This window comes from Panthera tigris, chromosome F2, assembly GCF_018350195.1.
Source record: "Panthera tigris isolate Pti1 chromosome F2, P.tigris_Pti1_mat1.1, whole genome shotgun sequence".
Classification (NCBI taxonomy): Eukaryota; Metazoa; Chordata; class Mammalia; order Carnivora; family Felidae; genus Panthera; species Panthera tigris.
The window spans coordinates 80,123,487-80,139,009 of NC_056676.1; the positions used below are offsets into that span (position 1 = coordinate 80,123,487).

General features: G+C 57.3%; 1 protein-coding gene across 5 annotated transcripts in view; it reads right to left on the reverse strand.

The window, feature by feature from the left end:
* The window catches only part of SLC45A4 (solute carrier family 45 member 4), a 79,612-nt gene that overhangs the window by 52,032 nt on the left and 12,057 nt on the right, over nt 1-15,523 (reverse strand). For 2 of the 5 annotated variants that reach the window (XM_042973569.1, XM_042973565.1), the window contains exon 1: nt 7,221-7,935. The exons of 2 other annotated variants lie outside the window; for them this stretch is intronic. The gene's annotated coding sequence lies outside the window, so the exon portion shown is untranslated. Of the gene's footprint in view, nt 1-4,424; nt 5,861-7,220; nt 7,936-15,523 lie in introns of those variants that run through there. One more of the 5 variants, XM_042973566.1, reaches the window with a different exon arrangement.

The following is a 15,523-nucleotide window of genomic DNA, read 5'->3' on the forward strand; positions in this document are numbered from 1 at the left end:
CCTGAGTTTGTTTCTAATTTAAAAAGAAACAGTAAGTTTCCTCTGAAAACAGATTATCCGCTTGTCCTCTGCAAACACAGGAAGATCTCCCTATGTGGCAGGACACTCAGGAGCGTTTTCCGATCACAAAGCCGAGTCTCAGGCAGCCCAAACGGTGCCAACAGAGGCAGGTCTGGAAAGCCACCGACTGACGCACAGAGCTACCGGTGGGTCCGCAGAACCGGTACAGAGCTGACTCAGAGCTGACCGCCGAGACCGTCTCAGAAGCTTCTCCCAGTGCGCCACGGGCATCACCGACTGTGCTCTCTCCCCACCCGGGCGAGCACCAGGCCCCTCCCACATGTGCTGGTGTGGGCAGGCTAGTCGTTGACGGTACCCCTGGCTCACTCTTCGCTAGCCATCCACCCGCCCCCTCCCGTTCCCAAACACAATCGCACAGCTTTCCTGTCCACAGCACCTCCTTCCACCCCTCCCTGTAACGCACACTCACTCCGCTGGACTTAGCTCTCTGCCCGCTGGGCTAAGGCAGGCATCCACCCTAACGAAGCCACCCGCCCTGTTTGCAGATTCTCCCACAGTGCACTGCACTTAAGAGGACTCCCGGCTCAGCCTCAACGACCAGACCCTGTGCCCATCAAGGAGAAGGGAGTCGAGCGCTCTTTCCTCTTTTCTGCAGGGTAAGAGACAAGACAAAGCAGCCCTGTACGAGGTCTGAAAGAGGCCCACGTGGGATTAAGAAATTCTAATCTTGTCCAGGTGATGTACAGCAGCCTTCCCTGCCTGAAACCCTAGATGGCCCTGGGCTCCCCGGACCGAAGGCCTCAGTGGAGTCTTTCAGCTGAAAACACCGACAGGCACCTTTCCCACTCATTAATCTGTGGGTGCCGACGTTCCCCGGGCCTCTCGGCCCTGCCCTCCGGGATTGCATTTCCCTCTGTGAGCCAGCAGAAGGCTGCCTCCAGCCAGTGCGGAGAACACAGCCAAAAACACAACACTGGGAACGAGCCTGGGCCTCTCTGAGCTAGAGGGAAGCCCAGATTCCCCAGACGCCGGCAATCCAGGTGAGCGCCAGTGGAGAAAAGCAGGCCTAGTGCGAGCTCTAGAAGCCCGTATGCCACCTTCCCCTACACCGGACGGGGCGAATCCGCGCACAGCAAGCCACAGGTGGCCCGCAGCCGTCCCTCGCGCCATTCTAGAAAACAGGCAAGCTCCATCTAATGCTGGCACAAGTCAGGTAGTGACTGGGATGAAGTACCAGGATGCCACAGGTGAGACCACAAAGGCACAGAACCACCACCGCCTTCCCCCCACTAAAGCTGGCCAGAGGTTCGTCAAACTAGGAAACTAGGGGCGCCTGGCTGGCTCAGACAGCAGAGCGCGTGACTCTTGATCTCGGGGTCGTGAATTCGAGCCTCACATTGGGTGTAAAGATCACCTTAATAAAAACGTATCTACCATGGGAATCTTAAAACAGTTCATGAAACTGAAGCACCAGTCTTTAAAAGCAAGAGTGTCCTGACAATTAAGCCACCCTGAGCACAGTGGGTTGTCAGACCCACGTGTGATGTTTCCTTTACGTGAACTCAGCCGACAGCAGGACCTGAATGTGCCATCACAGACCCGTGTGCTAATAAGCAGGTTAGACTTGACACGTGCTGGAGACAAATGGCCATTCACGCCCTCAATGCTGCCCTTCCCACCTGGGGTGTGCTCCCTGCACGTACCCCACGTCCCGCAGGCCGGCCTGAGTGCTTCCATCCCAACAGCCCTCGTACCGGACGGCAACAGGGGCTCAACACAGGACCGCGCAGCACTACCCTTACTGCTTAGTAAGGACCTTACTGCCTAGGATGAATTTGCAGACGGAAGGACAGAGTCCCCCTTTGGGAAGATGAAGCTGTGGACATGGACGGTGGTGACGGTGAGTTTCTCAGCTGTGAATGTGCGCTTACTGGTGGATTTTGTTAGGTATATTTTACCAAAATAAAAGCAAATGACAAACATGGGGCGCCTGGGTGGCTCAGCCAGTGAAGGGTCTGACACTAGAGTTTGGCTCAGGTCATGATGTCACAATTTGTGGGATCGAGCCCCACAGAGGGCTCTGTGCTGACAGAGCTGGGAGCCTGCTTGGGATTCTCTCCCTGTCTCTCAAACTAAACTTAAAAAAAAAAAGAAAAAAAAGCAAGTAACGTATTATGAGGAACTTATCTAGAAAGTCCTATTAGCAAGGAAGTGGGGTTTCTGCCACCGGGGGAACTCAGGTTCCCCAAACCATCCGACCGACCCCAATCTTTTCAACATGGACTCTGACAGCTACAGGACACGGGGGCACAGACAGGAACGAAGCCCCGTGCAGCCGTGTGGGGACAGCGGGAAGTCACGGGACACAGGGCCCCCCAGCACTGCCGCAGCCACCAACAACCCGGAGCCCTGGCCACACATCCGGCCCAGCTCAGAGTCAGGAGGGAGGGAGGGAGGGAGGGAGGCAGCGAGAGAGACAGAGACCCGCGCACACACAGAGACAGAGAGGTAGAGACAGAGAAGGAACAGCAAGTCAGCAGGACAGAGTGAGTCAGCTGACCGAGGAGGAAGTGCTGGGTCCCTGAGGTTCCCCACGGGGCACAAACACAGGCACCAAGAGCCAGGCCCCGGGCCTTGCTGGGAGCCTGTGTTCAGGCAGGTGCCACCGTGACCTCTTTGCTAGGCACCCGCTGCACATTTCATCACCTAGGGACCCCAGCCCCAGGGAGAGAGCCTCTGTGTCCAGTTCTGGCCAGCCCCCACCTGCCACGCCTGAATTACTGTGACATTCCACTGCTCCCCGACACGGACACGCCTAGCACCAGCACCGCGCCCAGGGCCCTTCGCCCCCACCCCAGCAGGAGGCATCTCACTCACTCGCTTGAGAATCAAGGAGGGCTGTTAGGTGGAGGAGACCGGTTCCAGACAAGATCCAGGAAGTGGCTCCTTTTACTGAAAAGTAACCCCCTCCGGAAAGGTTTTACTTTATTTCTCGAGGAATACGTTCACTATCGGTGTTGTTTTCCTTCAGATCTAAACAATACCACCCACCCCGTGTTCTTGCTACGTTAAGTTTGTTTTCACGGTGAGGCCAGGTTTCCCCTCTGGAAGGAGGCACCTCCGGTTTTAATGAGACAGTTCATTAAGAGGTAGGGCTTCAGGTACAAAAGTCTACGTTCCTGAAAAGCCTGCCAATCATAACATGGGCATCAGAGAAACACTCAGCGGCCCGCTCTCCCCTCCCCCCAGCACATGCCAAACGCTCGCCAGCAACAAACAAAAACCACATGGATAAAGGACCTCTTTACAAGAAGAGCCAAAACAATTCCATCTGTTAACAAAAACTAACTGTTGAATTAAAGGTTGCAAGTTCAAACACAATCTGGCTATTGTAAACAGCGCCTCAGTTTATCAATGTAACAATAACTCTCTTTCAAAGATTGATAAAGTTCTCCACAAATACTGGCCCTCCAGCATTTTTAAGATACTTTGCGGGATAAATATTAGCTTGAGACTTGCCTACAGGAGAAGCGAAAGCTGCCAAAGAAGCAGTTCTAAACAGAAGAGAGGGAGCGGCTTCAGCCGGAGGGTAGCAAGCAGCCCAGCCCCCCCCCCCCCCCCCCCCCCCCCCGCGAACAGGAGGTGGCCCGGGCCCCTGCCCTGGCCGGAGGCTGGGCTGCCGGGCCCCCTGGCTCCCCACCCGGCCCGGGGCTGCCCAGCACAGGAGGGCAGGCTCTCCCATCTCCCGATCGGGGGCACAGCGCCAGGCACTCAACAAATAAACCACCCGGCGTCCAGAAAGACCTGGAAAATTGAGTTAATTAAAAGGAGAGATTTTAAGATAATCGTTGGGGTGGAAAAGAACAGGGAGCATCATAGGTGAAATCTGATTTAAACTGAATTTCCTGAGAGACAGTTAAATAGCCCGGGCCGGCAAGTGCAGAAGGGGCAAGGAAGCGGCCGCGGCCGGAGGTGGCCGGCCCCCAAGGCCAGGCTGGGTGGGCGTGCGCCCTGTTTGTGCTGCCGGTTCCCTGACCGGCTCCAGATGTCACGTACCCTTCACTTCACCTGCGGGGGGGCTTTTTACGTTTAACACAGTAGCTTGCAACTCACCAAGAACTGGAAGCAGACTCAGAACAAAGCCAGCCCTGGCGCAGGTGACACACAAGTCCCCCCAGCAAGGGACCGGCTCGGGGAGAGGGCCCGGAGCAGGTCCGGGCCCAGCCAGGTGGCGAGGGGACCTGAGCGCCTGTGGCGCGCAGCCTCACCCAGCACAGGCCCCGCAAGACGTGGTTCAGGGACCTTGACTCCCACCCCCTTAATCGTCCAAGGCCAGCCCTGACCTCCTCACGCTCCTTCTCAAACAAAGCGGTGTGCTGCACGTCCTCTCAGGCACGAGTTACCTTGGAATGCACTCGAAACAAGCTGTGCTTCCTTCCAGGACTGCAGATGGCGATGCCCAGAAACAGGCCACACGGCCTGAATCACTATCACAGGCTCTCATGACTGCAGAGACTCGGACACTCAGCCATCATCTCCTGCTCCGCAAATGGGAACAACACGTCCAGACCGTGTGGAGGACCAGTACCGCCAAGGAGCACCGCGGAGCCCAAACCCTGCAGCCTCTCGCTAAAGGATGTTGTGGTCACCGTCCCAAACCCTCACGCTGCAACAGTGGCTGCTTCTCATTACACGTGGGTAAGACAGCGCTGAAAACTCCCCGGGTGAACCAAGCCCTTTGTTCAACTACATCACACAGTACTCGGGTACGGAGCCCTAAAAGAGAAAAACAAAATGAACAGGGAACAATCTAACAAAATTTAAGTTACTGAACATGGTCTGATCTTTCTCCGAGAAGCCAGAAGAATAAAAGAGTAATCCAATACTGACAATACCATTGGTTTCATGACAACTCTAGGTAAAAGTTGTCACTAAAAAGGAAAAATTCTTTTTTGGAAAAACAAAAACTTAGGTTAATAAGTGGTTCAGCATAGCCTGAGATTTCGCCGTAAAGGAAGGTATACCTGCATTGGTCCTAGACTCCCCCGGACCCCTTTGCACGGGACCTTCCCCAGCACTAGAACGCTGACCACTGAGGATTGAGGGTGGCTAAGTCACCAGGGTTGCCCCCTCCGGGCCACCTGGGGAGTGGACAGACAACATGGGCACAAAGAAACCGCCTCTGGTCTAGGGCAGGGTCTCTCCCGTTAAGGCACCTAAAGACAGGGGAGGGGAGGGGAGAGGAGGGTGGAGAGAAGAGGTCACCTTAAGGCACAGCCGGTGAGGCTTCCTTCCCTGCCACCCTCTCACCCAGGGTGTCAGAGCAGAGGCCCACGTGACAATGGAGGGCCACAGGCAAGCCTAGACCTGCCCAAGCACAGAGGCTCAGACTGGATTTTCGGCGGGAGCAGGACAGTTGGCTCACTCCACCACGGACAGTGCCGTGCGCGTGCTGGGCGCTTTCTGCCGGCAGAACCTGCCCCTGCAGGGGTCCGCCCAGGGAGACACCCTCAAGAGGCCAGTACATCCCAGGGGTGGGTGAGCCTGGGAGTGGACAGGTGCAGTCCAGGAGGTCTGCAGCAGACACAGGGCAGCAGGGCCAGGCGCTCAAGGAGGGGGCCGGCCCGCCAGCGCAAAGGGAGGGGCTGGAGCTTTGATGTGACCTGGGTCGGCCGTGGGGGGGGCTTCAAGGAGCAAACGAGAGAGCAGAAGCAAAACTCCTTTGGAAACCGGGCAAGCATCCCAAAATGTAGCAGGCTGCAGGTCAGAGGGCAGCAGGGCTGGTAAGACCCTCAGAGAGGGTCCTGCCCCACTGCTCAAAGTTCTTGAAAACGGGCCACGTGTCCTGAGCTGGTGTGAAGGAGGAGTCTGGCGCTCGCCCACCATTAGCAGAGGAACCTGCGAGCCCGCTGCAGGTGAGCTCGCTGGCAGGTGACAGCACTCCCCTTTTACCTGCGGGCCCCTCTCTCCAGGCTGCCCCTGCCCCCACCTGGAGTCCAGCCCCGCAGGAGGCACCCTCCTGAGTTGGTTTCCACCCCTCGGTGCTCCTTGCTGCTCCTGTGTCCCCAGCACGCAGATGGCCAGACATCCTGTGGCCAGCTCGGCCCCTCCTGCTACCTTGCTGTGCTCAAGCACAGCAACCTGTGCCGGTCCCTTGTCCTCGTCCTCATTGTCCTCATCCTCGTCAGTCTGAGGCCCTGGCTACAGACCACAGCCTCCCTCCACGTCAGGCTCGCTCCCTCTGCAGGGGGCAAAGCCTCTGAAGCCTGGGACAACTGTGCTGTGCTCCCCCGATGCCCGAATAAGCAGCCACAGATCTGGAGGCCGGACCGTGCTTCCTTTCCTCTGGAAGCCCCAAGGTTACTTCTCATCTGGGTGTATGGAAGGGGACAAGCTGCATGTGACGGGAACTACAGGTGGCAGGACAGGGTCTGCTGTCCGGCAAGGCAGGGCCTAGCATGGGCAGTACCCACAGATCTGCCAGCCCGCTTCTGCCTCACACCCATGCCAGGCGGCCAGCAGGCGTTTCCGGCCAAGGGCACAGCTGTAGGGAAGCACCGATCAATGAACCACCCCAAACGCCCCTGGGATGTCTGTCAATCAAAACTCGTCAGAAGCCACTGCCACTCCTATGCCACAAACTCATCACCTAAGGACACCCCACGTCTTGGGCTTGTGCAGAGCCTGTCAGGGAGGAGTCAAGCTGAGACACCCCAAGGATACCAAAAGGCGTGTGTGCTGGGACAAAGGGCATATGTGCTGGGAGCAGCTGGGGGCACTTCGCTCTTCTCACCCTGGGGAAGCCAGCAGCAGCCTGCCTGCAAGCAGGCAGGTATTTATTTAACAGCACGGCAAGATTCCCTCCCGGCCTGAGAGTTCTGGGCCCATCTACAGCTTCCCACCCAGTGCCCTGGGATGGGCAGGAGAGGAAAGCAGGGTGGAGGACAAATGAGGAGGCTCTTGGTGCTGCAGCCCAGAACATCTCAGCTTCTGCAGACATTCCAGGAGTCGACGTCAGCTCAGCTTGGCCTGCACTGTTAGGGCAGTGCCGGGGGCCCACCACACCGAGGGCACCCGAGCAGCTGCACGCGGTAAGCAGTCAGCTACCCACGGGCAGGGGAGAGGGAGGGAGAGAGAGAGAGAGAGAGGAAAGGGAGAGCGAGAGCGAAGGGCCTCAGGGATCCTCCCGCAACAACTACCTCTGCCGCTGGAAGGCACCGAAGGCAGGTGGCGATGGAGACACGGGCCAAGTCCCACGTAGGTGCCAGCCAGGAGACCGAGTGCACCACGTGTGCAAACCCGACTCCCTGCTCCAGGAGGGTGGGTGGGCACTGGAAAGAGACAGCCCCAAATACTGGTACTTCACACAGCGGCTCAGTAAGCCCAAGCCCTGCACACAGGCCTCTAGGTGCGGGGTTTCAGCTGCCAATCGCAAATCCGCTCCTCTCCCGCACATGTCACAGGACAAGAAGGAAAAAGTCAGACAGGATGCTTTTGTGCTGATCTTAACAGTACGGACTTGCTTTAACGACGGCTGAAGTCACATTTTCTTCACTGGCTTTTAACTACGCCTATGAGCACTTTACCCTGAAGTTCAATTATGACAGTGACCTTCAATTATGACAGTGACCTGCCACAACTCACTGTGAGAATACAGAGCTCTGTGATCTATGAAGGAAGAGTCCCTGAAGGGAGCCCACGACCACAGGGGAAGACGCTGCACAGGCAGGGTCTGGGACCCTGGGACCAGGGGGCGGGTGGCGCTTCAGCCGCGGGAGGAGGGGCCGTGGCTCCGCGGGCGTCAGCCCAGCTCGTGCCGGCTGGCTCCGCAGGCTGGCTGGCCAGCTCAGGAGAGAGGGGCCGGCTCATGGCACGCCCCCGCCATCAGGATGGAAAGTTGGCCCAAGCCAGAGAGGACGTCTGGTGTCTATAAAAATGTTCCTCCCAGGGGAGCCTCTGCAAGCAGAGACTCTGAGAGACTTTCATTCTTTTCCTTATTTGCCACTCCGAAAAATATGCCGTTCGTCCTATTCCGAAATGCAATACGGGTCAAAACCTCCTACAGAGAATAGTGACCCAAAGAAAAAGGTCACCAGATCCAAAATATTTCTCATTTGGCCAGTGGCCCAAAGAAACTCTATTCTGTTTACTTCGTTACTCTCCTGGGGGATAAAAGCCTAATCCAATACACCAAGTGGGCCCATGTTTGTCCAAATTCTGCAAAGAAGGCGGGACACTGGCCGCTTCTCCCTGCCTCTGGGCGGGGGGGGGGGGGGGGGGGGGGGTCCTCCTGGGTGCTAACCCCTCCCCTCCCCCAGGGACTCTACTCTGTCCCCACCGCAGCCTCACGCGGGAGAAAATAACCAGCCATTGAGTGTCTGTCCCACGTGTCCACCCCAGCCCCCGCAGCCCAGCAAGGCTAACCAGAGACAACGCGTGACCCGCAAAGGCCTGCGCAGACCAGAAGTGGGCTGAAAGTGGGGCTCGGGGTCTGCCGGCTCCAAAGGGGCTTCTCTCCCCATCGCAGGACGGCGCCCAGCATGGCCCAGTCAGTGCGAAGGGGCCATCGGCCCCTGCCTGCCTCAGGTGGTCCTCAGCCTGAGGTCCTCTGTCAGGGCAGCCGCCGAACAAGGACCCACCCTTGTCATCTTTGCAGGCCGTCCTCGGTCACCGCACCTCAAAGGCCTCCCTCTCATCCTGAGCGCAGAGCTCCCGCCTCTGGCCGCAGCCAGCCCTTGCCTGCGCTGGAACGAGGCAGCCCCCCGCTTTCCTCCCCAGTGACACCGTCCCTTCAACCTCCGAACCAGTATTGCCCCCAGGAAACGAGGACCAACGAGACCAGATGGAGGCAGAAACGGGATGCGCCACGGAAAGCCCACGACAGAGGCTGCCCCGGAACTCTGAGACAGCAGAGGAAGGAGCAGCTACGCGCATGCATTCGTACACACTTCCTGGGGCCCACCCCCAACCGAGCAGCTTTGCAGGCCCAGGATGTTTGCAAACGCGAGATTTTAGTCTTTCTGCAGAGACTCTGTGAAGATGCCAAATAATGAGTTTTAGCAACAATCCCAGATGCAGTACCCTTGACGCTTCTGGAACCACCCTTGGACATCAGTCCTCAAGCTGGGCATCTTGAGGAAGAACAGACACTGCTGCTTAGGAAAACACCAAGGCATCAGCAGGAGGGGAGGGTCCCATGGAGGGAGGGTCCCCTGGAGGGAGGGCACTGGGGGTCCCTCAGGCCAGTGCCCTGGGATTCCATGGTGACTATGTACCTGGCACGGGGACGCAGACGCACTGGCTTGGGTGGGCCGCCACTCGCTGGGGAGGCCAAGGAGATCCTCCCCCTTCCTGGGCGAGAGGTGCCTCAAAGACAGGCGCAACTCCAGCTTGTGGGGAGCCCCTGCACCGGGACCCCCAACATCTCTGCCTGTGGCCCCACCCAGCTCCCAAGGAGGTGGGGGTTGGGGCTCACTGATCCCTCTAGAAATAGGGGACTTGGGACCACAAAAGGAGGAAGGGCAGTGGTTTATGCCCATCGGCCATCCCTTACGGAGGCCTGGCCTCTGCAGCCCAGGAAAGACACGGTCCGAGAGGCGGCCCTGCGGCGCACCTGCTGGAAACAGACCAAGCAGAGCGAGGGAAGCATGCAAACCCGCACGTATATCTTTCTTGTACCTTCAAAGGTGCCTCTTCAACACACTCCCTACTTAAGCCACCTTAAGTCTTCTCCAGAATCAGGCGAGCATCATCAGAGTAACAGTTACAGTTCCAAAGGGAGCGTTTCCCCATCAGGGCACATTTAAAAGAGCATGACCCCAAGGCCACTGCGTGACCCCGGGAGGGTCACTCACCTCTCCAGGCCATGAGCCAAGCGGCAAGGCACGAACCAAGCACCTGTCCCTTCTCGTCCGCTTCCACGAGCTGCGATCCTACAATTTAAAACCGTGCACCAAGGGCGGTATCATCGCAGGAGCAAGGCCTGCAGGGCCGGCAGGAAGCCTGTAATAGACAGGCTATAAACTCAACACACCTCACTCTGTCTTCAAGACTAATTTTAACAGGGAGAAGACATAACCACAGCTAACAAACCTTTCCTTGCGGATATGATTTACAGCATCGTGACTCAGCGGCCCTGACTGCCTGAGAGGTGAGGTCACCTGGAGGCACGGAGGTGTTTTCACAAGGCAACAACCTACACCTACACACGGGGCAGGGAGAGCGGGCCGCTGCCGTCCCCACACTCCCCCCTCCGGGGTCCTTTGACACCCCCTCATTAACACTTCATGGCACATGTGGATTTCCAAATTCCTTCCAAGGAACGTTCCCACGGCCAGGCTGGCCTTTCTGGCCTAGCTGGTTGATCAGCCAGTTAAAGGCGGTTAGCTACAAATATGAAGGTTCCTGATGGGATCTGTTGAAAGAGGTTGTCCTTTCGGGCATCTGGCGAATCTAGTGACAAAAACATGTAGGCCAGAAAGGGCCACCGTGCCCCTTTTGCCCACCACCCCCCTCAAGGGCTGCCACAGGTGCCACAGGTGTCCACGCAGGGCCAAAGGCCACTCAGCCGGGGGCGTCTGGCACCCTGGTGTTCAGACCGGCGAGCAGACGGCACGGCCAGCATCTCCAGCAGCTACGGCACGAGCAGCCAGCCGCCCGCAGGCCTCCCTGGGCACAGGGCACGAGGCCCTAACTCCCCCAAGTTTCTCTCACCCCCTCCTGCCTACACGTGGCTCACACCACGGCTACTAAGCCCGGGCGGCCTCAGCAGCTCCTTTTGACCACCATCCCGGCCGCCCCCCTCCCCAGAATCCCAACTCTCCCGGCCGGATCCTGACTTCCTCTCCCAGGCAAGTCCCTCACCCCAGGCTAGCGCCCCCACCGCACAAGGGGCCCACCCAGCTCACGCACACGAGGGACCAACAACAAGCAGAGACCGCGGCCACCAGAACCTCCTGCTCTCATTCTGTCCACAACCCCTCTGACCATGCTGCACCTGCCAGGACAAGCCCCGGGTGCCCTCCCCCCGCCCCTGCTCGGCCTGGCCCTACCCCTCCACACAGGAGTGGACCACCTCCGGAATTCCAACTTCCCCTGCTGGATCCCACCCCCTCTGTCTCGGGGACTTCCAAGTCTCTCTGTGGACACTGCCATCAGCAACTGTTTCGTATAGGACAAGGATAAAACCAGCTCCAACTCCAAGTCCTTCCTACCAGCCAGTTCCGACCCCAGAGGCCACACAAACATGTACTTCCTGAGCCCTCGTGACAGGCCGACACAGGGACTCCTATCATTAGCCCCAATTTATAGGTGAGGGAGCTGCAGCCACCAAGTCTGGTGTCCAGAAGATGCAGCACTGGCGGGGGGGGGGGGGGGGGGGGCGGGGGGCGCGGGAAGGACACAGTGGATGTGGGGCAGCAGCCCGGCCACGGCCGCTTCAGCCCAGGGCAAGGTCACTGCTAGGCTGGGAAAAGCGGTGGGGACCAGAGGAGACACAAGAGCGCCATTCTGGTCTTGATTTCTGAAGGGAACCTCCTTGTCCAAACAAAGCTGGCAGGCAGGCAGGCAGCTGGACAGACCCTCGGCCGTAACCCGGAGAAGCTGGCGGTGATGGGCCGTCCCAGGCTAGGAGCGCGTGCCCACGTGGGACCTGTGGCTCCACAGAGGGCCGCGCTTGTTTCTTTTAACCAAAGAAACTAAAACCTAGCCTGATTAAAGTCCCTGCTTTGAAACAGTCTTTTACTGGGGCGCCTGGCTAGCTCAGCAGAGAATGCGACTCTTGATCTCGGGGTGGTGAGTTCAAGCCCCACACCGGGTATAGAGATTACTTTTAAAAATGCAAAGACGTACAGGCGCCTGGGTGACTCAGTCGGTTGGGTGTCCGACTTCGGCTCAGATCATAATCTCAGGGTTCATGGGTTCAAGCCCCGCGTCGGGCTCTGCACTGACAGCTCAGAGCCTGGAGCCTGCTTCGGACTCTGCCTCCTCCTCTCTCGGCCCCTCCCCTGCTGACACTGTGTCTCCCTCTCAAAAATTAAATAAAAACACATAAAAAAAAAACAACCAGCAAAGACATAAAAAATAAATAAGACAGGCCTTTACTTCACTTTCCACACACGACAGACAACCACTAGAGAAACGTGTATGGTTACACAGATGATATGTGCCTCACGGCCTCCCACTCAGACCGGATTCTAATCTTCAGGGCTGCAGGCGGGGTTAAGAGATTGCTGAGTATCACCAGTAACTCTTCATATACTAAAGCCGCATTCTCTTCATTTGAAGAGTACGGAGAGGCGCTTCTATAAACGGATGGGACTCGGGACTCTTCCCAGCTTAGAAGAGATGGGCTCGGGGCGCCTGGGTGGCTCAGTCGGTGGGGGTGTCTGACTCTCGATCTCGGCTCAGGTCCCGATCTTACGGTTCGTGGGCTGAGGCCCCGCGTGGGCTCTGCACTGACAGCGGGGGGCCTGCTTGGAATTCTCTCTGTCCCTCCCTCTCTGCCCCTCCCCTGCTTGCACATGTGTGCGCCCTCCCTCTCAAAATAAATAAACATCAAAAAGAGAAGAAGATCTGGGCTGTTCTGCCAAGCAGCCGGCCGCCCCCACCGGTCCTGGCTCCGGGGGAACCAAGTGGCCACGTGCCAGAGAGCCCTGCGGGGTCCCCGGGGGGCTGTGGCCTCTGCAGAGAAAACAGGCAGCTGGGCAAGAGTCAGGGCAAACCAGGCCCCTTGCCGACCCCCCAGCTCCCGTGAACCAGGAGGCAGCCAAGCACCTTCTCAGCCAGGCGGGCCCGAGGCACCAAGAAGGGTCCGGAGATCTCCGGGCGCTGTGGCTTCAGACTCTCGATCACAGTTTCCCTAGGAAACATTGTTCCTCAGGTCAGTGAAAATGAGCTAGTGGAGAACGTGAACCCAGACGGCTACAAGTCCCTCCGAGGGAACTTTAAGTAAGCGTAACACGTATCACGCCATCACCTTATACTACACAACTTACTACATGCAGCAGACCTTGTGCTTGGGTCTATCGCATACACCGCTGAACGAAGAACACCTATTACGACCCGACCCGCTTTACCGTAACAGGTACGTGAGGTACGTACCACATCGTGACATAACAGCACACCCTGTCCGACGAATACATACTCCGGAGTCCAGAGCACTGTCCACCCCATGGCGGACGTCTGGCCAGGGGTGAACTACAAGTGCAGACCCCGGTCCAGCCCGGCGGGCCCTCTGCAGGTGGCACAGGCCGCAGGCCGGCCCGACCCTTCCCCCTGGGCTCGGCCCAGGGGCAGGACTCCCAGCCAGCCACCGCCAGGTCCGATCTCCACGTGACACCGCTGAACTCTTCCGGACGACCTTGACTTGACCCTCACTGCTAATTTTAACTACCCTACATCTCCCCACAAAGTAAACTGGAGCACCCCACTGTCACCATCGCAACAGACTCCAGCCGCCACTCTGGACGGCAGAATGCCATCAGGTTCCCAGACTCATTGGTGCCTGAGACAGACGCCCGAGTCCGCAGGCACCGCTCATCCGGGTCACAGCGAGGAAACGCGACAAGCCACCACCCTCGGGGTTGCTCTCCGCACACTCCTCCGGGAGAGACCAGCCCACGGCCAGCCGGAGCCATCTGCCCAGTTCCAGAGCCTCCAAATGCAGAGTCTCAGGCTGACTGCCGGCCAAGCAGCCCGCTCTCAGGACTCCACACAGCCCAGGCACAGCCTCAGCTCCAAACAGGGCTTCCTTAGCTGAGGCCCAGAGACGGGGGCGCTGACCAGGATCATCATGGATGGGTGTTAGGAGATCCCTAAAGTATATACAAAATGCTGTCTTTCCACCCGATTTTCAAAGGAATTCATGACCCCAAAAGGGTGGAGCAGTGCCCCAGTTAGCAATGGGGGAGGAGGGAAGTAACCATGGTCACATAGCTGGTTAAAGAGATTTTTGTTGTGACAGAGTGTATCAGCTTTTCATAATTTTTATTTTTTAATTTTTCTATTTATTTTTGAGAGAGAGAGCACACAAGCGAGCGCACCCCCCCCCCCAGCGGGGGAGGGGCAGAGAGAGAGGGAGACACAGAATCTGAGGCAGGCTCCAGGCTCTAAGCGGTCAGCATAGAGCCCGACGCGGGGCTCAAACCCATGAACCGCGAGACCATGACCTGAGCTGAAGTCGGCCACTTAACCGATGGAGCCAGCCAGGCGCCCCTATTTTTTTATTTTAGAGTACACAGGCAAGCAGGTGAGGGGCAGAGGAGTAGAGAGACACGGAATCTTAAGCAAGCTTCACATTCAGCACAGAGCTCAACTCGACCCTGGGATCACAACCTGAGCCGAGATCAAGCATTACACGCTCAACTGAGACCACCCAGGCGCCCCTACTTACCGTAATTTTTAAAGTCAGCCTTCCCCTTTAGAGTTTCCTTTAGAATTAACTGAACAGTTTAGGTTCATACAGGGCGGGGGGGGGGGGGGGGGGGGGGTGGTAAAGGACAGATAAAAACAAAACTAGAAAGATGAATTCTCAGTTTAGGGAAAACTATAAGGGCCCAGTCCAGACAATTTCCCAGAGCTCACCACACATTCGGTGACATCAGAAAGTAAAGATCAAACCACACAGTTTCTAGAACTGGTCCTCAAGGAATGGACCGAAGTATGAACAAGTAAGGGGACCGTCCCTCTGTCAAGCAGGCCATGCTGTCTGAAGTCGAGTCCTAAATAAATGTTACTTACTTGGCTCGCTAGGGTGATAATGAGCTTGTTTTGAACCTCCTGTATATGGTGTTAGCTCATTCATTTTCAAAAGTAACCCAGGACAGACAGAGCTGGGGAAAGACTGAGCAAGAAAAAACAGGTCAGCAAAACACTGCTCTCACGTTTCATAACCAAAACACAAGCCAGGCTCCAGATAAAACCTTACTCTGACCTGCACGTTGCATTTAGACAAGGGGTCCGGGTATCACCTCTCTCCTTCGGATCCAGAGTGCAGCGGTGCTCCTTCTACCGTGTCTGGCTCTGGAGCTAGCTGCACAGACACCCCATCTCACCAAGGCCCTCCTCCCTCACGGCCGCTCACCGTGCTCCCACCGTGCACAGGACTGATGCAGTCCAGACTGCCCTCAAGCTGCTTCGAGGCCACCCGGCAGACAGCGGGAAACCAGCAACCCCAGGAAAAGATTAACTGGCATAGGGGGCGCCTGGGTGGCTCAGTCAGTGGAGCAGCTGACTTCAGCTCAGGTCACGATCTCACGGTCCATGGGTTCGAGCCCCACGTCGGGCTCTGTGCTGACAGCTCAGAGCCTGGAGCCTGCTTCAAGTTCTGTGTCTCCCTCTCTCTCTGCACCTCCCCACTTGTATTCTGTCTCTATCTATCTCAAAAATAAACACTAAAAAAAAATCTTTTTCAGATTAAGTGGCATGGGCCACTTTATGGTCACATGTACCAGGATGGTCACAGCTGCACCCTGGACTCAGCAAAGCCCACTCAGCCTGGGTT